Below are 24,901 nucleotides of genomic sequence, written 5' to 3'. Positions count from 1 at the left end.
TTTTTTTTTCCAGTCGACCTACCTTGCAAGAAAGGTTAAAAGAAGTTTTTCATAGAGAAGAAAAATGATAAAGGTTGGAAACTTGGATCGACTTAAGAAAGGAAGAGCTCTGGGGAAGAATAAGTGAAAGTAAAATAAAAAGTTTAATTTTTCTCATTCTTAATTGATCTAATAACAGTTCATTCTGGGATATATATATATATATATATATATATATATATATATATATATATATATATATATATATATCATGTGATTGTGTATGCTTATGTATAAGTGAAATGAGTGACAGAAGTAAAACAAGAGAGAGGAGGGAGATATTAGGAATATTTTGTTATTATAGGGTATTCACACTACTCATGAAGCAGTATAGTTTTGTTTAAAGGTACATTCGCCTTAGTTGCAAATATATATTGTGAATTCCAGAGTAATCACTAAAATTTTTTTTAAATATAATTCATATGATAAGAAAGGAAAGAAAATAGAATCACATCAAATGCTCAGTTAAAACCATAGAAGGCAGAAAAGGTATGGGAAAAAAAAATTGGAACAAAGAACAAAGGCAACACATAGAAAACAGTAGCAAACATGGTAGATAGTAATCCAGTCATATCAATAATCACTTTGAACGTTAGTGGTTTAAATCCACTAACTAATAAAAGACAAAGATTGCCAGAATGAATATAAAACACCACCCAGCTATATATTGTTTATAGAAAACCCACTTTAAATATAAAGACACATATAGATTAAAAGTGAAGGAATGAAGAAAAATATACACTAGTCAGAAGGAAGGAGGAGTAGTTATGTTAATGTCAGACAGGACAGATTCCAAGCAAGGGAAATTATTAGGGATAAAGAGGGACACTAGAATGACACTGGCATTAATACCTCCAAGAAGACATAGTAATTCATAATGTGAATGTACCTAACAACAGAGCATCAAAATACATGAGATAAAAAGTGAAAGAACTGTAAGGAGAAATAGATGAATCCTTATTGTAGCTGGCGACTTTAACACCACTCTGATAGAAATGGACAGATCTATCAGGCAGAAAATCAGTAAGGATATGGTCAAAATCAACAGAGCCATGAATCAACTCAATATGATTGACATCTATAGACTACTTTATCCAACAACAGATATTTACACATTTTTTGGCAAGTTTGCATGGAATATTCATGTAGATAAACCATATTCTGGGCCATAAACTATACCTTAACCAATTTAAAAGAAGAGAAATTATAGAATGTCTGCTCTCAGACCACAATGAATTTAAACTAGAAATCAACAACAGAAAGATAACTGGAAAATTCCAAAGTATTTGGAGGTTAAACAAGATACATCTAAATAAAACATACTTCAAAGAAGAAATATCAAGATAAATTTAAAAATATTTTTTTAAGTTTATTTACTTATTTTGAGAGAGACAGCAGAGGAGGGGCAGAGACAGTGGGAAAGAGAGAGAATCCCAAGCAGGCTCCACACTGTCAGCCCACAGCCTGATGCAAGCCTCGAAACCATGAACCACCAGAATATGACCTGAGTTGAAGTCAGATGCTTAACTGCCTGAGCCACCCAGGTGCCCCAATTTAAAAATATTTCTAGGGGCGCCTGGGTGGCGCAGTCGGTTAAGCGTCCGACTTCAGCCAGGTCACGATCTCGCGGTCTGTGAGTTCGAGCCCCGCGTCAGGCTCTGGGCTGATGGCTCAGAGCCTGGAGCCTGTTTCCGATTCTGTGTCTCCCTCTCTCTCTGCCCCTCCCCCGTTCATGCTCTGTCTCTCTCTGTCCCAAAAATAAATAAATGTTGAAAAAAAAAATTAAAAATATTTTTAACTAAATATAAATTAAATACAGGGTATCAAAATTCATGGGATACAGTGAAAGCAGGGCTAAGGGGGAAATTTAGCATTCATTGAATGCATGTATTAGAAAAGAAGAAAGATTTGGAACTATAATTAAAAAAAAAATCTTTTTTTAAGTTTATTTATTTTGAGAGAGAGACAGAGACAGAGAGAGAGCAGGCTGGGGAGGAGAAGGGAGAGGGAAAGACAGAATCCCAAGCAGGCTCTGTGCTGTCAGCGCAAAACCTGACGTGGGGTTTGAACTCACAAACCACGAGATCATGACCTGAGCTGAGATCAAGAGTTGGAGGCTTAACCAGCTGAGCCACCCAGGCACCCCTAGAACTTATAATCTAAGTTTCCATTTTAGGAAACTAGAAAACAGAGCAAATTAAATCCAAAGTGAACAAAAGAAAAAAAAATAGAGCAGAAATCAATGAAATTGAAAACAGAAAATACAGAAAATCAACAAAACCAAAAGCTGCTTCTTTGAAAAGATCATTAAAATTTATAAGCCTCTAAACCATGCTAAGAAAAAAAGAGATGAGACACAAATAACTAATACCAGAAATGAAAGAGGGTACATCACTATGGATCCCATGGACATTAAAAGGATAATAAAGAAATACTGTGAACAACTCTATGAACACAAATTTAATAACCTAGATGAAATGCAGCACCATTCCTTGAAAGACACAATCTACTAAAACTTAGCAGATATAGACAATCTCAATGGACCTATATTTATTAAAGAAATTGAATCCATAATTAACCTTCCGAAACAGAAAGTACCAGGACCAGATGGATTTGCTGGTAAATTATACCACACATTTAAGGAATAAATTATAGTAATTCTCTACAATTTCTTCAAAAGATAAAAACAGGTAGAATACTTCTTAACTTACTCTATGAGGCCAGCATTACGCTAATACCAAAACCAGACAAACCATTGCAAGAAAACTATAGACCAATATCTTGAACATAAATGTAAAAGTTTTCAACAAAATATCAACAAATCAAAATCAACAGTGTATAAAAAGAACTATACACCATGATCAAGTGGGATTTATATCAGGTATGCAGGGTTGGTTCAACAATTCAAAAATTAATTGATGTAATATATTATATCAACAGGCTAAAGAAGAAAAATCACATGGTCATAGTAATAGCTGCAGAGAAAGCATTTGACAAAATCCAGTACTCATGCATGGTAAAGATTCTCAGGAAACTAAAAATAGAGGGGGAACTTCCTCAACTTGATAAAGAATATCTTAGAAAAAAAATCTACAGCTAACATTATACCTAATGATGAGAAACTCAAAGTTTTCCCACTAAAATCAGTAACAATTCAAAATAAAATAATAACATATCACTACATACTTACTGGCTTGGCCAAAATCTGGAACACTGACAGCACCAAATGTTGACAATGATGTGAAGCAACAGGAAATCTCACTCATTGCTGGTGGGAATATAAAACGGTACAGTCACTTTGGAAGACAATTTGGCAGTTTCTTAAGAAACTAAACATACTTTACCATATGATCCAGTAATTACTCCCTTTGGTATTTACCCAAATGAACTCAAAACTTACATTCACACAAAAACTTGCATGTGGATGTTTACAGCAGCTTTCTTTAGAATTATCAAAACCTGGAAGCATTCATGATATCTGTCAGTAGGTGAATGGATAAGTAAACTGTGGTACATCCAGACAAGTGAAAATTAATTATTCAGAATTAAAAAGAAATAAGCCATCAAGTTACAAAAAGACATGAGTGAAACTTTAAAGTCTATTACTAAATGAAAAACACTAGTCTGAAAAGGCTGCCTTATATATGATTCCAACTGTGTGCCTGACTTGTGGAAGAGGCAACAAAACTATGGAGGCAGTAAAAAGATTAATAGTTCCAGGGGTTAGGGAGAAGAATGAATAGGCCATGAACAGAGGATTTTTAGGGCAGTGAAACTACTCTGTCTGGTACTACAATGGACACATGTCGTTATACACTTGTCCAAACCCATAGAATGTACATCACCAAGAGTGAACCCTAGACTATGGTCTTTAGGTGATAATGATGTGTGAATGTAATTCCAACAGTTGTAATAAATGTTCTATGCTGGTGGAGGATGTCAACAGAAGGAGAAGTTGTACAGTGTGAGGTAGGCTGCAGAATGTTTACTCGAACTCTGTACTTTCTGCTCAGTTTTGCTATGTACCTACAACTGCTCTAAAAAAATAAAGTTAATTAATTAAAAAAGTGCGGTTTCAGAAAACACAGCAATTTTTACACCAAAAGTTAGATCTTCCCCACACACTGAATTATCTGTGAAAACTAGAGACAGATGGTTTTATTCAATTGCATTTGGAATCATTAACACCACTAGGGCTCTTATTTTTTGAGCCTTGAGTCAAAAGTTCTTTTCATGGTATAAATACAGAGAAATTCTCTTCTTGTGCTACTTGAGGGTTAGTATACACCCTCTTCCATTAATATAAAAGATTTCCATTTCATATTTGCATATAATCCACATGATTTTTAGAGAGAAAAATATTTTATTAACTGTCTTAAAAATAGTTTCTTGATATTTCCACTCACACTCTAAAAAGAATGTATGTTAACAATTATTTTATTAATCTCTTTTATTTAGGCTATCATGAGTATAAAACTATATGTAATTTCACTTTAATGCTAATGCATAATACATTGTGTTTAGATTGGTTATATATTGAATTGTTTTCCAATGTGACTTTTTTTTTATTACTATAGAAGGAGTAATTCAAGTACCAGAAGAAAAACAAAGCAAAATATGTGCTATCAGGTATATTTTCCGATTATCTTTAGGTGGTAATCTTTATGAAGAACTAGGCAATTTTTTTAAAGGTATTCATCCCTGGGGCGCCTGGGTGGCTCAGTAGGTTAAGTGTCCAACATTGGCTCAGATCATGATCTAGTGGTCTGTAAGTTCGAGTCCCAAGTCAGGCACTGTGGTGACAGCTCAGAGCCTGGACCCTGCTTTGAATTCTATGTTTCCCTCTCTCTCTGCCCCTCCCCCACTCATGCACTCTCTGTCTCTCTCAGAAATAAAACTAAAAAAAAAAAAAAAAAATGAAAAAAAGTGTTCATCCCTGAGCAGACCTTTTGCTGTCATCTTGTCTGTGCCTCCTTCTAACCGTACCTGTTATATTCAGAGGTCCTGTTGTATATAATGATATAATTACCTACTTTGGGAGATTATTGATATGTTATGAGTGAAGGATAATGGATCAGTCACTATGTGTGATTATAATTTTCAAAAAATGTTACCAATAATATTTGGAAAATGAACTCCATGGAGAATGAATAGAAATTGATTTTCAAGACTGAGGGAATCCTGAGAACTAGTGAGGACACATTTAAAAGGACTTCCCAGGGTCTCCAAGGCAGAAAGATTCTACTAGTTCACTGAGAAATTTTTCACACATGATTTTTTTAAAGTAATTCCCAATAAATTTATAGAAATGACTATATGATGTTTCAAGACTCATTCTTCACTGGAGAGTATTTCCTTTATACCCAATTTACTGACCTTCCAATTATTTTCAACCTCATGCTTTTCTGATTTTACTTAATCGTCTGTCCTCTAAAAAATTACCATAAATGGTCCTAATAACTATCTTTTACTTATCTTCCATGATCTCCAACTACTCTTCTATGCATTACTCTCTCTTCTAGCGCTGTGGGATAATGAGCTCCATGCACGGACTCACCTGCTCAGGCCTCTTGAGGGATGTCTGAATGTCACCATGGTGATGGGGTACCAGTGCAAGGCCCCAACGGAAATGGGTAGTACTCAAGGCCTGAGGCATATGTCTGGCAGAATGAGTTGAAATTCTCTTATTTGGGAGAGCATAAGAGGTAGATAAAGTTACATAAAACTACATTCTGATGTTGACAGGCCTTAGAACCAATTTTAAGGCACTATAATTTCAAGGACATAAGTCTTGGTTTTGCAGCTTATCTCTCTATTCAAATGAAAGTGTGGTCACAATTCAGGCCCCAGAAATACTGCTGTGTCATCCCTGTGTTAATGAGCCTGGAGAGAGGTGTGTATGTGTGTGTGGTACTGTAATGCTCCCAAATAAACTAGCCTTAACAACAGGTTCGGAGTCTTCTATTTGTAATTTGGGAATAATTAGTGTCAGGGGGATAAATGATTAGCAACCTCGTTATATCAAAGTGACCTAACATCGGACAAAAAACGTAGGCCATTTCTTCAAAGACTGATTTTAGATCAATACTGTTAAGAGATATTCCCACAAATGCTGAAAATCTAGGGAAACCTGCTTCATTAAAAGTCTATAATTAATGATGCAGTAACATACAACACAACTGTGGGCTGGCAGATAGAAAAAAGTATCTCAAAACTTTCAATACAGATTTAAATCTAGATTTTTCATTACAAACTTAGAAAAAAAATTCTAAACAATGCATTTTCTAAAATGTCAAAGCAACATCGTTCTCAAATGGCTGCAGAAATCATTTATTGATCAAAACGAAGAAAGAGAATCACTGGCTTAAAAAGGCTAAGACTAAGGAAGGATTTGAGGTTACACAATGTATTTTGAGTTTCAAAATGAATGAAGTAAAGGAATAACAGGCCACGTAGGTAGTATTTTGTAATTCTAATCTCAAGGATTTGGTGTGAGAACTGAAATTAACTCCTTTTTTTTTAATATTTCAAACGAAAATTGTCCATTTATTAAGCATCCACAGAGTTCCAAGCATTATGCAGAAAACTTGTTCACACTCTTTTAGAGCAAAATTGCCTATTTTTTTCACTCACTTTTGCATGCATTGACATTTTAGTTCCACTGTCATAAAATGACCAGTTCTTCAAGACTTGCTCAAGAAACAAGTTTCTGATCCATAGAAGCAGATCATGCAGGAAGTTTCTCCTGAACTGTTACGCTGAATGTCCTTTCCGTCAGAACCACGACCCCCTTTCCTCCTCTGAAGCCTCCATCTCCACCTCCTCTTGCGCGTCTGAAACCGCCCCTCCGCCCACTGGGCCCCCTCCACCTCTTCCTCCTGCCACCACCTCTTGGAGGTCCCTTCTCACCTGGAGGTCGAGGTAAAAACCTCTGCAGTGGGAGCAGTTTATATGGGTCCATGTGAAATTCTGCAGGTTTTTAAAGGAAAGTGCCTTCATATTTTCTGAAAATTTAACGGAAAAAAAAAATCTCTAAATTGTCCACATATGTCATCCACTTTACTAATCTGTTCTTTGCTCTCTAAATAAACTGGAGCGCTGAAGTAAAGCACCTTATTTTTGTCAGCAGTACATTTAAAAACTATGTCATCTCCACAGGGATACAGGTACGCTCCTAATAAAACTACATGTTCTGGAGATCGTTGGTCTTGGCCTTTGTTCAACCGCCCGTGGCCACTTCCTTGTCCAAATCCTTCTCTGCCACCATCGCTTTTGAAATTACTGCCTCCATCCGGGAAGGTTGTAGCGGCTGCTATGAATGACGCCTCCACCTCCATTAAAGCTTCTACAACCTCCGCCTGGAAAAGACCTGTTTGCTCTACCAGCCTCATCGCCCCGGGTTAGAACCTCCTCCCCCCGCAAGCAGTGAACTCTTGACGCCACAACTCCTTCCTTCCAGATCCTCCTGCTCCCTACCGCAGCTCACCTGCCTGAAATTAACACTCTTGTGTAAGAGAAAAGTTATAACCCCGCGTCTTACATGGCTTCCTCTTCCTGATTAGTTCCAAGTGAGTCACTCTCCAGCTAGACCTTCAGTCGCAGTTGTGTAGCATGGTGCTAGGTATGAAAAGGTTTCCTACATCTGGAATAGGTCCTCCAGAAATATTTAGGGATTAGGGAAATTTAAGGATAATAACTGGATTGGAATGCAATTTCCTTGAGGGCTAGAGCAGTGGTTCTCAAACTGCAGCCAGTATCAGAATCACCTGAAGGGCTTGTTAAAATATAGGCTGCTGGACCCAACACTAGAGTTTCTGATTCAGTAGGTCTAGGGTGGGACTAAGAATTTGCATTTCTAACAAGTTCCCAGGTTCCCAGAGGAGCCCAGGTGAAGGGTCACTATTCTAGACCAGTGTCTCAACCTGTTGCACATTGCTATCACCTTAGGAAGTTTTTAAACTCCTGATGCCAAGATTATCACCCAGACTAATAACATCAGAATCTACGGTGGTCATGACTAGGCTCCAGTATTTTGTTTGTTTGTTTTTATTTTTGAGAGTGTGAGTGGGAGAGGGGCAGAGAGAGAGGGAGACACAGAATCTGAAGCAGGGTCCAGGCTCTGAGCTGTCAGCATAAAGCCCAATGCAGAGCTCAAACAAATGACTGGCAAGATCATGATCTGAACCAAAGTCTGACCCTTAACTGACTGAGCCCCCCACAGGTGCCCCTAGGCTTCAGTGTTTTTTAAAGTTCCCCAGTAAATTCCAATGTACAGCCCAGATTGGAAGACACTGTCCAGTCTCATGGTGGTTCTCAGCCCAGGCTATACTTTAGAATAAACTGAGAAAGTATTTTTTTTAATTGAGGTATAATTGACACACCATAAACATTACCCTTTTAAAGTGTACGAGTCAGTAGTTCTTATTCACAAAGTTGCACAACCATCACCACTATCTAATTACAGAACATGTTTATCACCAACCAGGGAGATTTTAAACAAAGTTCTGATACATGGATTCTACTCTCAAGAGATTTTGAATTAACCAGTCCACTGGGTAAAGGCATCAGTGTTTTTGTAAATTTCTCAGGCGATTCTATTGCACAACTAGGGTTGAGAACCACAGTTCCTGAGTTTGGTTACAGACCTTCCAATACTGTTTAAGGAGTTAATACTTACTTAGGAGCCTTCACTGACCTGTCAGGGATGTTGTAACAATAGAGGAACTAGCACATATTCTGTCTGAACTCCTGCCTGTCCATTAAACTTGCTCAATCACAATACAGGGGGGGACATCATCCTTGATTTCGGGCTCTCAGAGCAGAGAGCTGGGTGACCTTTAACAGGTCAACCTGGAGGTGGCTCTGGTGGTGAGGCCGGCTTTACTGCCTGCAGCAATTCCTTGCAAACCAAAGCTGGATTTTAGAGACTGCTAGAGCCTCTGGTGGGCTCAGTGGGCCCTCAAAAGGACTCAGAACCGCTAGTAAATTTTTTAACATTTGCTTCTGTATTTTTAAGAAGCCCATTTTGTAGAGACCTTTGGTCGGATGTTGTTTCAATGTTGGCCTTTGGATGATTAAGGCACAGAAACAGAGTTTGAGTCTTGGCTCCTGCAACTATAAATTGCCAGATTTGGGGTAAAACATTCTGAACTACAGTTTCTTCATTGTGTAATATTTCCTTCCTCCCAGAGATGTTGATGATTAAGGGAAATGGCGTATTGAGCACATTCACCTCTGTAGAATGGATTCAGTGGAAACATCAGGAGATTTTATGTCACTTAATCTGGATTCCTTCCTGGCTCTGGCCCTTTCCACTAATGTGACCTGGGCAAAATATGAGATTTTATAATCTATAAAAGGAGAAACCAATAATAATAATAATAATAATGATAATAATAATACCTAACTCACCTTTAATACTATATTTTTGTGACAATCAAATGGTATAGTTCTAAAAAAATGGTATAGTTCACATGAAAATGTTTTATATACTATGGCACTGTATAAATGATTATGCTTTAGGATATAACTAGATGGATAGACATATGAAAGGAAGAAAGAATGCATAATTTATAAAGTAAGTTGATTTCTTTTGATGTGTAGACAGTTTGAACCTTAGGACCTCAAGAGCAAAAGGCTACTTCCTCCATAGATCATTTAAAAGTAGCCACTGCCTGAAATCTGGATAATGAAACCTCATTTAAATGCTTTATGGAAAAGGAGATCCTAAGCTGGTATCCTTTAAGGAGTCTTTTTTCCCCCACTTGCCCCACCGTTTTTTTTTTTTTTTTTTGGTCTTTGCCTATACAGAATGGAGTTAATTATGCTCCCTAGTTCTTAGCACTTAATTGGCCCATGCAGTTCCCCTCCTTTTAATGTATTCTTTTCCTTCATCCTCGTCTCGGATCCCAGTTCCTGTCCTTTCATAGATCCCCCAATCTTTTGTTTGCATTGTGAATACTTCCCATCTACCTTCTAAACATTTGTTTATGTGTATATATGTGTATCTGTAAAAAATATTGTTTGGTATGTGTGAAAATTTTTTAGAAATTTACACAATTGTTATTTTGCTATAAACCACATTTATTTCACTTAGCAGTATATTTTATTTTACTGTGAGATCTACCTTCTTAAACTAAGTGTATAATACATCATTGACTCTAGGTATGTTGTATGCTGGATCTCTAGAGCTTACTCATCTTGCTTAACTAAAACTTTATGCCTATTGGTCGGTAACTCCCTATTTTCCTCTTCCCCCAGTCCTGGCAACCACCATTCTACTCTTTGATTCTATGATCCCGACTATTTTGGATATCTCATAGAAATGGAATCATGCAGTATTTGTCTTTCTATGATTGCCTTATTTCACTCAGCATAATATGCTCAGGTTCATCCATGTTGTCACACATCGCAGAATTTTCCTCTTTTTAAAAGTATTCCATTATATGTATATACCATTGTGAGATCCACCCATGCTACTATATGAAGATCTAATTCATTTTTCTTTTGACACTGTATATTATTCCATCTTAGGCAAGTACTCTATCATATTATTCCTCTAGTGAGGGACACACTAGATTTTTTCGTTCACAAGATTGTCTTAGTTGTTTATGGGCCTTTATTTTCCCATATTCATTTAAGAAGCAATTTTATCCAGTTTTCCCAAAATATTCTGCTGAAACTTTTATTGGAATTGTATTGAATTTGTAGATCAATTTGTGGAAATCTGTAACTTTAAATTGTAAAGATATTGCATCTGTTTATGTAGTGTGGCTTTCCATTTATTCAAATCTCTTCTTTTAATAGAATTTTAAAATTTCCTCTATAAAGACCATTAGGCCAGCTCATAGTTTTAGCTTTTGGGTTACTGTAAATAATGTTTTATTTTCTATTGCATTTTCTAATTGGTTATTGCTGATATAAAGGAATGCTATTTGTCTTTGTTTAATGATATTGTTATTGCTCAAACTTGCTGACCTTGAACTCTCTTAATAATTTTCAGAGTTTGTAACTTCTTTTGTACTTGAATGTAAATTATTATATAATCTATAAACAATGGCAATTTTCTCTTCTCCCTTCCAGATTTTATTCCCCTTATTTTAATTGTCTGATTATACTAGCCAAAACTTCCAATACTATGTTGATTAGTAACATTGAAAGAAATTAGCCTTGTCTACTTCCAGACCCAATCATATTGTGGTATGAAATCCACTATTATACATTCTTGGTCAGGAATGTGGTAGGCTTTCCCATAAGGCTTTTATATGCCTGTGGTAGAGGATGGGGAGGAGGCAGGACCTGGCTGAGAAGGAAATATATGAAAAGTCCTAATAATACTTACAGAGCCAGAAATCATACCAAAAGCTGGGTAATTATAGTAGAGATGCATTTTGGTTTTATATGTACTTGAGTGGTTACTATAATCCAAAAAATTCCCCTTCCTTTCTTTTCTCTCTATTCTCTTACACCTTAAAAGTGTTCTGGAACTCCTCTATCTTTAAACATGCCCAAACTCTTTCTTAGTGTATGTGCCCATTGGCTTTCCTGTCTCTTCCTCTCTTTATCCTCCTTGCCTATTTTATTAGGTAGCATAACTTAACTTCTCTCCTGGAGAAAAACCAACCCTTTCTTCTTGGGAAGGGGGAATTAGGATATCCAAATAACAAGTGGGAGCAGAAAAAGGGCTGTGAATGTTCCCATTGGTAATTTTTGTCCTTTCTGCTTACATAATTTGGCACATTGGGGCAGATCATTAGATATTCAGGTAGAAATATTTGAAAACCTTAGTTCCTTTGGCTCTTTCTGCTTCTTCCCTACCAGCCTAACTATGATTCAATATGACATCTGCCTCCATCACTGTTGTGTCCTATTTATGCAATCTAATGTAGCTTTATTTACTTATTTATTTATTTAGACAGCTGTATCGCATTGCTGATCCATTTTGAAATTACACTTAACTAAGCTTCTAGTGTTACCCGGTTATTTGTATAATTAGTTTTTGGATCTAATTCAAAGATTCTACATTTGTTCTTTTTAAAATTCCATTCTGATGCTCTAGCTTATGAAGAGTTTTGGAAACTTGTCTCTGTTATCCAACATACTATCTAGTGCTCCAATCATCTTGTCATCTGTAGAATTTGATAGGAAGGCCATCAGTGTGCTCATCCAAACCTTTGATAAATATGTCAAAAAGGACAGGGCCAGGCAAGAACCCCGAGGCACACCACTATAAAATTTCCTTCAGGTTGACATGGAATTAGCATTCTTGGACATGGCTCTTCAATTATTGATGAAGTCACCTGACTGTGCTTGTATCCACTCCACATTTCTGTATGTTATCCACAAGGATTTCCTGAAAAACACTGTCAGATTCCTTGTTGAAATACTAACACATTGTGCAGCATTTCCTTGACCTACCTGATGAGTAAACCCATGTATTATTGAATTCTACTTCAGTTTCAAATGACAGAATTTCAATTTAAACTAGATTAGGCAAAATAGATCATTTATAGGTTCACCTCTGTACATTCTATACCATCAGAACACCGGTTCCCTCTGCCATCCTCTGTGTTGCCTTCATTCTTATGCCATCTCTCCACTCCTAGAATCAAAATGTCTACCATCAGCTAGAGAGTTTTTGTCCCAATGGTTCCTCTAGCATCCTAGAACTGAGTCTCATTGTCTCTGACAGGATCATGAACCCATTTCTAAACCAAACCCAGGAAGATGTGATGATCTGGGTGGCCAGCCCTGGGCCTCTTGAAGTTGCTCCAACCAAATTACATGAACTGAGAAAACCTCAAAGATAGCAATGCTATCAAAAGACAAACAAATGGATATTTTCTACACCTAAGAAAAATGTTTTACTTCTCTGTGGTATCTCTTAATCTTATTGTTCCAGAAAGAATCTCCTGAACGTACTGTTATCCATAGTTCAAGGATCATTCACATTATATCTACATTTATATACCCAGCTATTTTATTTATCTATATGTATGCATATAGATAATTATTATGCAGTTGGAAGCAATACTCTGCTTGGATAAATAATGTGTCATCAAAAGTTTATTTCTATAGGGATGAGTAATAAGTGTTCTCCATTCTGCAGCTGGCCAACTGATTACAAACCCACTCACCACAGAAATCTGGGCAAGAGAGTCATCTACAATGAAGGATGGGGATATCATGTATGCACTTTGTGGTGAGCTGTTCTGCTATAAAGGGATAATTTCTTGGTCCTGATTCATTTGGATGGCAATGGTAATACATGATCCAGAATATAGTGGTCTTAAAGCAAAACAAAATGCCAGGGTTGAAAGCTATAAGAATAAGAGCTATGTTTTGGCTTTAATATAACTATTAGAAGCTATTATTAGTTGGATCTACTATTAGATGGATTCTCCAAATGCATTTAATGGTCTAATTGGTTTCTCACCTTCTCACCAAGGCACTTTTCCAGACACTTAATTTTCTATGTTCTAACGACATTCAATTCCACGGATAAGTCTCAGTCACTTAGTACAAAGCTGCTAATGAGAAAGTTCAGTGGTAAACATTGGAGAAAACACCCTTAGAAGACACTTTAAAGGATGCTTTTGGAGGAGAAAATCTTGGAAATTTTTATATCATGGAATTGATCTAGAATCATTTGCAACCAGACTCATTGATTAAATGAGGATGGTTCAGGTCTGATTGCCAGACAGCTTTCTCATGTACTTCTACTTGACCACCTCAAACAATACAAGATGGCCTTGGCCCGAACTATATGCCTCTATACATATTGGGTAATATCTGTCGTTTTCCTGTTCTTATTTTATAGAATGTCCTGCCTTTGTGTGAACTTGATGTTATACCGAAGTCCATACCTGGACAGCAGCAGAATCACTATATCTCACACTGAATGGTAGATGGGCAAGCAGCAAAGAAATATCAAGAGTATTGCCAGTTATCAGGAATGTATTACACTTTTACTGAATATACTAGATGTAAAAATAAAAGCAAGGAGAACAGTGGATATTTCAGGTCAGGAACCCAGTGGAGAAGACCAACAAATTACTTCTTTTTTTTTTTTTTGGACAAGCTACAGCCAGGCCATATAACTATGGGAGTGTTAGGACATCCTAGCACTTTTCAGTCTGATCGATAACATTAAATGCTGCAGTTAAGTCTGACAAAATGAAACTAGCAAGAACATATCAATGAACACAAAGAATCTGATCATTATCACTCCTAGGATGTAAAGAACAACAACAAAATTGTAATTTATCCGAGGGTCTTGCCATTAGAAAATAGGGCAGAGTCTTAATTTCCTTTCCCATTTTCACAATAAGAAAGTCAATCCAGTGCTCCAGGCACTATTACATTAAATATTGATATGGAGTCACTGTATAGTAGGTTTTCCTTCTAAGAAATTGATAAATTCTTAATGAAGAGTAGGGAGACAGAGCCCAACATGAATGGATAATTTGTTCAAATACAGTTGACTTTTGTCTTTAGAGTTGTTCTTTTTCCATACTATATAATGAATGATTTTCTTTGGAATTTAATTTTTCTGACACTAAAACATACATACTTAATAAATCTTTCTAGATTCTAAATGAACATTCTTGGAAAGTTTTCATTTGGCACAAATAAAAATGAGCAAAACTTAGCAAGGAATCTCCTTAAAATGTGTGTTTTATTTGAGGCCAAACGATCAATAGCTACTACTTTGGAATAAAAAAATGTCTAGTTGGCTGCATTGCTACCGCTAAAGCTGATTTCTGAACACTTTGAGGCTATTAGTGTTCTCTATGCTCTAGATACATGGGAGAAATGGAAACTATAGAGTTCTGAAACTAACAGGGCCTTGAGATGACCATCTGTACCAGATTTACACAAAACTATCCAGATGCAAGATTGTCCTTTGCAATTCAAAAGATCAGCTCTGTTCTCTTCTGCTCCACAAGTTTCCATTGAACACTTAAGTACAGAAGCGTAATGAGAAAGCTAGAGAAAAAAAAGGTAAAGACACAATTCCAGTCTTCAAGAGGTGTATAATTTAGAAGATATTCAAGCAGACATGAGAGCTAAACAGTCAAGATCACTCTGTGATATTTATCAAGCTAGATGAAGATATTCTAAGTTAGTGGAGTTAACTAAGGAAGATTTCTTGGAACTTTGAATTGAACTGTGAAGAAAATTACAGTGTTACCTTTTGGCCTCAGCTAACATGCATTCACATGATATCAATGAAAAAGTCATGATTCAGATATGTGGTAGGATCTGTCTCTGGATAAAGGAAACCACTGGGGAAAACTCTTGATAAGTGAAAACTATGTGTTTTATGGAACTGGATGTGTAGTTTTCTAGAGATTCCATCAGGGCACTGCTCAGGGGATGGCCAATGAGATGTTCCACATAACTTCAGATGACCTCTAACAAGATAATCAGCAATTGGAGGGCAGCCCAAACTGTCCATCAGAAACAGCCATGGAATAAGATGATCCCTTCATATGAAAAAGGTCACTTGGAGAATAAAACATATTGAAAAATTAGACAACCCAATAAAAGTGAAAACATATACTGTATTTAGAAGCAGGAAAGCAAGTGTCTTAAAAAATTATAGAGTATGTTTTGAATAAACCGTAACTACAGCATTAAGGTTTAAGTCAAGCGAATTAAAGTAAGTTAAGAAAAATAGCTATGAACAATTATATGCTAAGATTAACAAACATTCCTACTGATCAGTGCCAAACCTTCTAGGTGTATCTGAACAAGAGACACTCAACCCAAGCTGTGAAACAACTGAACAAAGAGTCTTGTATTTGTTTTATGGCTCTGGTCTTGGTATCTTCAATGCCTTTGCTTTTGAGCATTTCTTTTCTCCTATGTCCTTTGCTGCCTGATAGAAACTAAAGCTCTACATTTTAGTTGCATTCATCAGTGGAGTTTCCTAAGTTACTCATCAGTTCACACGTGTAGCTTCTTTCCGTACTTAAACCTCCCTGTGGCTGGTTCTTTAATCTCTCATCAGCATGAGGCTATAGAGCAGGTGGTTGACAGTATGACTGGAGTTAGGCTGCAATCTCTACATCGTGACCCCATCATATACCATTTGTGTTACCCTAGGCAACTTATATAAAGTCTCCAGTTCTCTATCTGTAAAATGAAAGTAATAATAGACCATGCTAATAAACGGTTGTGAACATAACAGTGATAATGTAAGAAAAGCTAAGCACAAAGTCTGGTCTACAGTAGGCTCTCAAAAATATTTGCTATTATTATCACTAAAATAAAAATAATCATATTAATGTTAATTAACTTGGTTACAAAGTGAATATTATTGTGCTATAGCTGCAATTTCTTAATGTTATCATCGAACATTTCCCTGCCTGATTGCCCTAGTAGTGGTCAACAACTAATTCCAAGTGAGCTTCTGAATTGTTTTTGGTCTTCCTGAGTCTTTTAAATGGCAATTGATTAAGATCCTGACCTGACTTTTAAGGACCTACCTGAGTTTGACCTTACTTTTTACAATGACAAGAACTAAACTACACCTGCAGGCAGGAGATTAACTTTTATCAAACACTTATCCTTTGCTCTTCTTTTTCTCCTGTAGAACTATCTTCTAATTTTAATAATTGTAGTGCTTATGGTTTATTATATGTTTCTCCCACTAGACTGTAAGCTCCAGGGAAAAAGGGATCTCTGCTTTATTCATGGATGTATCTCAGTTACCTAGATGCGTTCCTGGCACATAGTAGAAGCTCAAAAAACATTTGTTGAAATGAATCCATTACTATTAGTTATAGGGTAATGAACATCACAAAGATGTGAAAGATCTTTATTTCAGTTGTCCTACTTTGGACTGTATTCATTCAAGTGTGGATTAATTAGGGCTGCCATGTCATCATATAGCCTTTCAGTCTGTGCACTGAACAGCCCTCGGAGATGCCTCTCACAGAGAATACAATCTCTTCCTGTTCATGAAATATGGAAAGCAAAGGGTCTCTGAATGAGCAACAATTAAGTGTGCCTCACTTTTGGCTAGTATAAAATATAGTTCTGTCAGCTGAGAGGCTTACAGACCAATTGGAGAGATAAGATAATTATATAGATATAGATAACTGAAACTGTAAAACTCTTAGGAGTGATAGGTATGGTGTTGCCAATGCTGGAATTCAGTTTGGAGAGAATGGTAAAGGAACAGTTTAGAGGCAAAAATATATTGACGTGTTCTCAAGATATCAAAAAAAATCTATGGGACTCTGGCAGAAATTGTGAGGAGCAGCATAGAAGTTCTTAATGTGGTAAAAGGAAGTATTCACTATAGACATCATCTCCTCCAAACATTCATTGCTCAAATACTGACATAGCCTTTGCCCTCATAGAACTTACAGTCTATTGGAGTTGGCATAATTATTTATACTGAAATAAATGTAAAACTACATCTCCTCAGGAGCACTTACCACAGATAACACATGCTATTAAAAATGTGTATACGGGGATTTTACCAAGATCAGGGAAGGCATGGGGAGGCTTCCTTCAAGAAGAGAAAAGAGGAGGGAATTTGCTTATTTCTCCCGCTATTATGACTTAAGGACAGAAAGTATTCTATTTTCCCTTTTTGTTCTCAGGCAGTGTAAGAAACACAGAGTATATTTTTATTGAGTGAATGACTGAAGGCATGCAGATTTCAGAGCCTTGGATGCAGAATAGAGGGTTGAATCTTGTTCTAAATTAGATTTCACTCTGAGCATGCTTTTACTAAGCTCAGAGGAAAATCCATTTCAGTCATTATTTTGCTATTTCCCATTCCTGGATCATATCAGAGTCTAGGAAGCTTCTCTGGATCCTAGAAAAAAGGGATCGAATCTATATTGTCTATTCCAGTCTGAATATGCTAACCATTCTTATTTACTGAGCTCATAATAGTCCCTTGAAGTCTTATGACTCCCTGCTGTTTCAGACACAATGGCATACGGGAATCTTTACTGTGAACATGGTTTCACTGCCTAGATAGAGCTTAAAGCCATTGCTTTTGAAGTCTTGCCTCTTATGGGGCATTGCAGTGGAGGAAACACTCTCTTCCCTATCTCAGCAAACTTGAAGTCCTTTTATAAATCTGAAGCAATCACCCTCTGTCCCCTCTAGCTACCTTCAAAGTCTTCAGGGAACTCAGGTTTTAAGGAAGTGCCTTGTCGGCACCAATTAGTACAAACCTCTCTACTAAGGAAGAAGAGAGCCAAAAGGCTGGGATGCCTTTTTGGAATGGGGAGGAAGAAAATGGACTGGGGAACCTCTGTTAATTAATATATCAAGGTGTTTTCCTGCCACACCTGGATATTTGGAATTTTCCTTATAGACAATGATGCTTTCAGGTGGTTAAATGATTCTTCTGGTAAATGGGTATAGGATGGCTTGGAGTGGAGAAGGCATTGTTGGGAAACCAGTTAGAAGTCTATTGCCAAAATCCAGACATGATGTTAATGATTCTGGACCTTAGTGGTGGCATGGACATGGGAAGCAGAACAGACATTAGAGGCATATAAAGGAGACCTTAAGCCTGGGAAGATGGCAGAGTGGGAGGATCCTAACCTACTTTTTCCCACGGATACATCTAGACAACAGTTACATTAGGGCAACTAACCCAGAAAATGAACAAAAAGCTGACAAAACAGACTCTCCACAGTTAATGATAGAGAGGAAGCCACACTGAAAACAATAGGAAGGATGAAGTCCTGGTTGGGAACCAAACTAACCACAAGTGGGAGGGACATCATAAGCACAGAGGAGGGATAGGAGCAGGCACCGCAGTAATGGGGGACCTGCCTTGGGAAGATGAATGTCCATAACATCTGGCTTTGAAAACCAGAAGAGCTTAACTTTGTGAGTTTTTACAATCATTGGGTCTTAACAGTGGGAACTTTACAAATCAGCAGACTTACCTCTGGGAGAGCTTGAGGGTGATAGAAAACTGAGTCCCTGCCCCAAAAGAGCCAGCATAACAAACAACTCCTCCGAGATACAGCATAGAAGCAGCAATTTGAAAATCACCTGGGGTATACGAGAAGAAGATTTATTTACTAATCCTAATGTGCCCTGGAGGGGCAAATATCTTCAGAAGTCATCTTCAAGAACAGAAGATTGGCAGATGCCATTTCCTCCCTTATACCCAGCCCAGGTATCCAGACATTTGTGGGAAATAGCACCAACACTCTCAAAATAGCTTGTTAACACCGTGTGTCATGCCCCTGTGTTCTCCTGCAGATCTACACCATCAGGCCTACCCCACTGGGCAAGAGTCCCTCCAAAGGGATGCTACAGGTCTCATTCTGCAAGCAGCTCCAACAGTGACCAGCCCCACTCCAAAGTACTCTTGCCTTGGGAAGAGGGGAAGATATTCATATACATCAGTTTGACTGCATTACCAGCAGTAGATTAGGAGGCCGACATCTGATCTGACTGCACACCCTGCCCACTAACAAAACCTCTCCACTGACAATGCAGGGAAAGTGCCCTACAGTTAAGTGCAGTTGCAGGCCTTGTAAACAGGCTGAGAGAAGGTGTCTGGTCTGACCCAACTACAAGGCCATGGTGGCCCCAGACTGGCCCCTTAATAGCACAGGGACCAAACCCTGCTCACAATAGGCAAAGAGGGTCATTGCAGCCAGCTGCACTAAAAGCAAACACAGTTCAATCACAGTAGTCAGGTGCATGAAACACACACAGGAGACATCACTGAAGCACCAGGTTTTAGTGAAAAGGGGTTGTACTACAGTGCACTGAAGGACCTCTTCTTCATAAGGCTACTACTTTCAAGATCAGGAGACATAGCTGGCTTTCCTAATACATGGAAACAAACACAAAGATTTAGACAAAATTAGGAGACATAGAAATATTTCCCAAATGAAAGAACAAAATCACAGCAAAAGAACTAAATGAAACAGAGATAAGCAATATACCTGATAAAGAATTCAAAGTAATGGTTATAAAGACACTGGACTTGAGAAAAGAGTGGAAAATCTCAGTGAGACATTCAATAAAGAGATAGAAAATATAAAAAAAGAACCTATCAGAGGCAAACTCAATAACTGAAATTAAAAATACACTAGAGGGAATAAATAGTAGACTAGAGGAGGCAGAAGAAGGGATCAGGGAACTGGAAGACTGAGTAATGGAAAGCAACCAAGCTTAATGGCAAAAATAAAGAGAATAATGAAAAATGAGAATAGGTTAAGGAATTCAGGAACATCATCAAGTTAATAACATTTGCATTATAGGAATCCCAGAAGGAGAAGAGAGAAAAGGGAGCAGAAAATTTCATTGAAGAAACAATAGTGAAAATTTCCCTAATCTGCGAAAGGAAACAGACATCCAGATCCAAGAGGCACAGAAAGCACCCTCCCCCCCCTAGAAATCAACCCAAGGAGGTCCACACCAAGGCAATAATAATAACCAAAATGGCAAAACATAGTGATAAAGAGAGAATTTTAAAAGCAGCAAGAGAAAAGAAAATCGTGACATACAAGAGAAACCCCATAAAACTATCAGCTGATTTTTTAGCAGAAACTTTGTAGGCCAGAAGGGAATGACATGATGTCTCAAAGTGTTGAAAGAAAAAAACCTGCAAGCAAGAATACTTTATCTGGCAAGGCTACAATTCACAACAAGGAGAGATGAAGAGTCTCCCAGACAAACAAAGTTAAAGAAGTTCATCACCCTAAGCTAGCCTTACTAGAAATGTTAAAGGGATTCTTTGAGCGGAAAGAAAAGGCCACAACCAATAGTAAGAAAATTAGGAAGGGAAAAAATTTCACAGGTATATCCAAACATAGTAAAAGTAGTAGATTAATCATTTATAAAAACCAGTACAGAGGCTAAAGCACAAAAGCAGTAAAATTAATTATATCTATAAAAATCAGTCAAGGGATTCACCAAATAAAAAGATGTAAAATATGACATCATATACATACAACATTGAGGGAGGGAGTAAAAATTTAGTACTTTTAGAATGGTTTCAAACTTAAGTGACCAACAACTTAATATAGACTGCAATATGCATAGGATTTTATATATAAACCTAATGGTAACCACAAATTAAAAACCTGTAATAGATATGCAAAAAAACAAAAGCAAGGAATCTAAGCATATCACTAACAAAATACATCAAACTGGGGCGCCTGGGTGGCGCAGTCGGTTAAGCGTCCGACTTCAGCCAGGTCACGATCTCGCGGTCCGCGAGTTCGAGCCCCACGTCAGGCTCTGGGCTGATGGCTCAGAGCCTAGAGCCTGTTTCTGATTCTGTGTCTCCCTCTCTCTCTGCCCCTCCCCCGTTCATGCTCTGTCTCTCTCTGTCCCAAAAATAAATAAACGTTAAAAAAAAACAAATACATCAAACTGTAAGAGATGAGGGTAAGGGGGAAAAAAAAGGAACAGAGAAAAGCTACAAAAACAACCATTAAATAAGTAACAAAATGGCAATATGTACCTACCCATCAAAAATTACTTTGAATGTAAAAGGACTAAATACTCCAATCAAAAGACATAGGGTGACTGAATGGATACAAAAGCAAGACCTATCTAAATGCTGCATACAAGACACTCATTGCAGGCCTAAAGACACATGTAGATTGAAAGTGAAGGGAAGGAGAAACATTTCTCATGTAAATGGAAGGAAAGAGAAAGCTGGGATAGCAATACTTTTATCAGACAAAACAGACTTTATTTATTTATTTTTAAGTTCACTTATTTATATTTTGAGAGAGAGAGAAAGGGGGAGAAGTAGAGAAAGAGGGAGAGAACAAGTATTCCAGCAGGCTCTGCACTGTCCGCGCAGAGCCAATGCAGGGCTCCAACTCACGAATTGTGATATCATGACCTGAGCTGAAACCAAGAGCTAGACTCTCAACCAACTGAGGCACCCAGGCTCCCTGAAGACAAAATAGACTTTATTGTTTTATTTCTTATTTTTATTTTTTATTTTTGAGAGTGCACAAGGGGGGGGGAGGAGCAGAGAGAGGGGGACAGAGGATCCAAAGTGGGCTCTGCACTGACAGCTGTGAGCCCAGTGTGAGGCTTGAACTCATGAACTGTGAGATCGTGACCTGAGTCGAAGTTGGATGCTCGACCAACTGAGCCACCCAGGTGCCCCTTTTTTTAATTTTTTAAATGTTTTTCAACATTTAAAACAAAGACTGTAACAAGAGACAAAGAAGGATACTGCATAATCATAAAAGAACACTTCAACAAAAAGATGTAACAATTGTAAATATTTATGCACCAAACATGGAACACCCAAATACATAAAGCACCTATTCACAGATATAAAGGGAGAAATTGATAGTAATATAATAATAGAGGACTTTAAACCTCATTAACAGCAAAACTTGTACTATTTGCAAATGACATAATACTATATATAGAAAACAGCAAAGACACCACCGAAAAGCTACTAGGACTGATAAATGAATTCAGTAAAGTCGCAGGATACAAAATTAATTCACAAAAATCTGTTGCATTTCTACACTAATAATGAAGTAGCAGAAACAGAAATTAAGAAAACAATCCCATTTATAACTGCACCAAAATAATAAAATACCTAGGAATAAACTTAACTAAGGAGGTGAAAAATCTATACTCTGAAACTATAAAACATTGATAAAAGAAATTGAAAATGGCACAAACAAATGGAAAGATATCCCATGCTCATGGTGGGAGAGAACCAATGTTGCTAAAATGTCCATACTTTACAAAGCAATCTATAGCCTTAACGCAATCCATATCAAAATACCAACAGTATTTTTCACAGAAATATAACAAATAATACTAAAATTTGTGTGGAATCACCAAAGACCCCAAATAGCCAAAGAAATCTTGAAAAAGAAGGACAAACCTGGCAATTGCACAATCCCAGACTTCAAGATATACTACAAGATTTAGTAATCAAGACAAAATGGTACTGGCACAAAAATAGACATATAGATCAGTGGAACAGAATAGAGAGCCCAGAAACAAACCCATGATTATATGGTCAATTAATCTATGACAAAAGAGACAAGAATATATAATGGGAAAAAGACAGTCTCCTCAACAAATAGTATTGGGAAAACTGGACAGATACATGGAAAAGAATGAAACTGGACAACTCTCTTAAACTATACACAAAAATAAACTCAAAATGGACTAAAGACCTCAATCTGAGACTTGAAACAATAAAATTCCTAAAAGCAAACATAGGTGGTATCTCTTTGACATCAGCTGAAGAAACCTTTTTCTAGATATATCTCCTTTGGCAAGAGAAACAAAAGCAAAATTTTAAAGTACTGGGACTACACAAAGTAAAAGAGCTTTTGCACAGTGAAAGAAACCATCAACAAAACAAAATGATAACCTGCTGAATGGGAGAAGATATTTGCCAATAATATATTTGATAAGGGGTTAATATCTAAAATATACAACAAACTGATACAACTCAACACCAAAAAGCAAATAATCCAGTTAAAAAATAGGCAGAGGGACTGAATAGAAATTTTTTCCAAAGAAGACATACAGATGGCCAAAAGACACATGAAAAGATGCTCAACAAAATGCAAATAAAAAATGCAAATCAAACCACCATGAGATAGCACCTCACACGGGTCAGAATGGCTAAAATAAAAAATGCAAGAAATAACAAATGTTGGCAAAGATGTGGAAAAAAGGAACTATCGTGCATTGGTGGTAATGCAAGTTAATACAGCCACTGTGGAAAACAGTGTGGAGGTTCCCCCAAAATTAACAATAGAACTACCATATATCCAGTTATTTCACTACTTGGTATTTACCCAGAGAAAATGAAAACACTGATTCAAAAAGATATATGCACCCCTATGTTTACTGCTGCATTATTTACAATAGCCAAGATATGGAAGTAACCCAAGTGTCCATCAGTAGATGAATGGATAAATAAGATGTGATATATACATATATATGTACACACACACACACACACACATATATACACACACACAATGGAATATTACTCATTCATAAAAAAGAATGAAGTCTTGCCATTTGTAACAACATGGATGGACCTTGAGGACGTAATGCTATAATAAGTCAGAGAAAGAAAAATACCATATGATTTCACTAATATGTGGAATTTAAGAAACACGTGATGAGAAAAAGACAAAAAACTCCAAAAAACAAAAAACAGACTCTTAAATATAGAGAACAAACTGATCATTACCAGAGGAAAGGTGGGTGGAGAGATGGGTAAAAGAGGCAAAGAGGATTAAGAGTACACTTACCATGATGAGCACTGAACAATGTATACAATTGTTGAATCACTATATTGTACACCTGAAACTAATATATTACTGTATGTTAATCACATTTGAATAAAAATTAAAATTAAAAAAAGAGAAGACTTTAGTAACTGATTGCAAGAGATTGTGTGGAAAGGAGAAGTCAAATGCAAGCATGAGCCTTCATGTCTCAGTGAGGGCAAAGCATTGATTTGGAGAGATGGGAATGGGAAACCGGGAACATGATAGGAAGTGTCCCAAGATAGTCATTAAAAGAGATATTTAACCAGATGATCAAGCTGTGAGGTTGAAGCTCTGAAAAAAAGATTTAAGTGCTAGGGAAGAAAATTTGGGGATTCACTTGTGAAAGGTGATAGTTGAAAACGTGAAGATGGATGAGAGCTGAAAGAAAGAGAAAGGAAACCAAGACAAGGCTAGGTCTTGGAGTTGGATGGCATTTGGGCACAGACAGCTAAAATCCAGAAAGTTATCTCATGAGGAAGAAGAGAATCTCCTCAGAGCATTATTCTTGAAGCTTCAGGGTAAAGTTGGGGTCAGTGAAACTAGAAGCATTAAAGAGGATAGAACGAGAA

At 37.1% G+C, this 24,901-nt stretch overlaps 1 pseudogene; it reads right to left on the bottom strand.

Moving 5' to 3' along the window:
* Nucleotides 1–6,766: 6,766 nt before the first annotated feature.
* On the bottom strand, nt 6,767–7,430 carry LOC112860542 (H/ACA ribonucleoprotein complex subunit 1 pseudogene; annotated as a pseudogene).
* Between the last annotated feature and the right edge of the window lie 17,471 nt (nt 7,431–24,901).

This window comes from Puma concolor, chromosome A1, assembly GCF_028749965.1.
Source record: "Puma concolor isolate L17-30 chromosome A1, mPumCon1.1.hap2, whole genome shotgun sequence".
Lineage (NCBI taxonomy): Eukaryota > Metazoa > Chordata > Mammalia > Carnivora > Felidae > Puma > Puma concolor.
Note: the sequence above shows the minus strand (reverse complement) of the source record. Positions and strands in the feature narration are given on the sequence as shown.